We start from the raw sequence: 2,523 nt of genomic DNA on the forward strand, positions 1-2,523 counted from the left end.
CCGCATTTGGGGTTGCCCTACACATGTGCTTGAGGCTAATCCCAAGAAGTTAGAACCACAATCGAGGTTATGCCACTTTGTAGACTACCCCAAAGGTACACGAGGGGGTTATTTTTATGATCCAACGGAAAATAGGGTGTTTGTTTCAACAAACGCTACTTTCCTAAAGGAGGATCATATAAGGGAGCATAGTTTACAAAGCAAAGTCGTGTTGTGTGAGCTTTCCAATGAAACTACTGAAACTTCAACAAGAGTTGTTGAAGAGCCTGCTACATCAACAAGAGTCGTTGATGGGAGTTCATCTAGTAGGTCGGTTCCACCTCAAGAGTTAAGGGAACCTTGACATAGTGGGAGGGTTGCAAACCCACCCGTTCGCTATCTGGGTTTCACGGAAATCCTTGCTATGGTAGCAGATGGCGACATTGAGGATCCGTTGTCTTATAAGAAGACAATGGAGGATGTTGACTGGGATGAATGGATCAAGGCCATGGATCTCAAGATGGAGTCAATGTACTTCAACTCAGTATGGGATCTTGTAGATCAGCCTGAGGGGTTTGCCCTATAGGTTGTAAATGGATCTACAAGCGCAAACGAGGTGCTGATGGGAAGGTACAGACCTTCAAGGCTCGACTTATGGCAAAGGGTTATACCCATGTAGAGGGAGTCGACTATGAGGAGACTTTCTCGCCTGTTGCCATGTTAAAGTCGATCTGCATCCTCTTGTCCATTGCAGCTTATTATAATTATGAGATCTGGCAAATGGATGTCAAGACGGCCTTTCTGAATGGCAATCTTGAGGAGACGATTTATATGGTACAACCCGAGGGATTCATAGCCCAAGGTTAAGAGCAAAAGGTTTGCAAACTAAATCTGTCCATTTATGGACTAAAACAGGCGTCTCGATCTTGGAACATACGGTTTGATTTTGTGATCAAGTCGTATGGCTTTGGCCAAAACGTTGATGAACCTTATGTCTACAAGAAGATCATCAACGCTTTAGTAGTCTTCTTAGTGTTATATATAGACGATATCCTACTCATTGGGAATGATGTAGGTCTACTGACTGCAGTTAAGAACTGGCTAGTGACCCAATTCCAAATGAAAGATTTGGGAGAGGCTCAGTTTTTTCTAGGTATACAGATTTTTTGGGATCGTAAGAACAAAGTGCTAGCACTGTCTCAAGCATCATACATTGACAAGATGTTGCTCAAGTACTCGATGCAGGACTCCAAGAGGGGCCACTGACGTTTAGGCATGGAGTTACTTTATCTAAGGAATTGTGTCCTAAGACGCCTCAAGAGGTTGAGGAGATGAGACGAGTCCCATATGCGTCTGCCATTGGCAGTTTGATGTACGTGATGCTCTGTACTCGTCCAGACATCTACTACGCTGTGGGCATAGTCAGTAGATATCAGTCTAACCTAGGCCAGGGTCATTTGACCACAGTGAAGAACATCCTCAAGTATCTTCGGAGAATGAAGGACTACATACTCGTGTATGGTTCGAGGGATTTGATCCTTACAGGATACAAAGATTCTGACTTTTAGACTAATAAGGACTCTCGTAAATCCATATCAGGGTCAGTCTTTACTCTTAACGGAGGTGCTGTAGTGTGGCGAAGCACTAAGCAGGGGTGCATCGCCGACTCCACTATGGAGGCGAAGTACGTAGCTGCTTGCAAAGCTGCTAAGAAGGTCGTCTGATTCAGGAAGTTCTTGACAGACCTGGAAGTTGTTCCAGATATGTTCAAGCCCATTACCCTCTATTGTAATAAAAGTGGGGCAGTGACAAACTCCAAGGAGCCAAGGAGTCACCGACGCGGTAAACACATAGAGCAGAAGTATCATCTGATCCATGAGATAGTGCATCGAGGGGACGTGATCGTCACGCATATCGCTTCGAAGCACAATGTTGCTGACCTGTTACGACGGCTTTCACGGCTACAGTGTTTGAGGGTCACCTATAAAGCATGGGTCTACAGGATTGCCCGTGACTGAATTAGGGCAAGTGGGAGATTTTATTGTACTGGGCTTTTATGCCCTAGTTTATTGAAGTTTTATATACACCCCACTTCGCTTTAGGATAAGTGGAAGATTATTGGGGTTAATGCCCTAAAGTCTCGTGTCCTGTAGTTTGTAAATAGTATGTACAAACACTTGTGTTATTAATATATGATATTTACTTCACATCTTATTTTTTGCTCAGTTAATTATTTTATTTGCTTTACCACAAACCAATAAACATAAAATCCCTGGTTATCTGTATGTAACTCAAGCATGTATGCAGTGACATAAAAGTGGATCATGTCTTAAGTGATAACCAAAATGGTCTGTAGTAAATGGATAAAGGAGGGAAACCTTATCCTGGTAATGCTACAGACGCGGCCCGCTTTGTGGAATGGTCACAAGTGTTGTGACTCTTCACAGATGGTCTGATCCTGATCATTCGTGTTGGGAATATGCGAGCGGGGGCGTCCTATACAAAGAGTTTGTATAAGACCTGACNAACAACTTCCAGCTTTGT

This window comes from Benincasa hispida, chromosome 11 (genome assembly GCF_009727055.1).
Source record: "Benincasa hispida cultivar B227 chromosome 11, ASM972705v1, whole genome shotgun sequence".
NCBI classification, from domain to species: domain Eukaryota; kingdom Viridiplantae; phylum Streptophyta; class Magnoliopsida; order Cucurbitales; family Cucurbitaceae; genus Benincasa; species Benincasa hispida.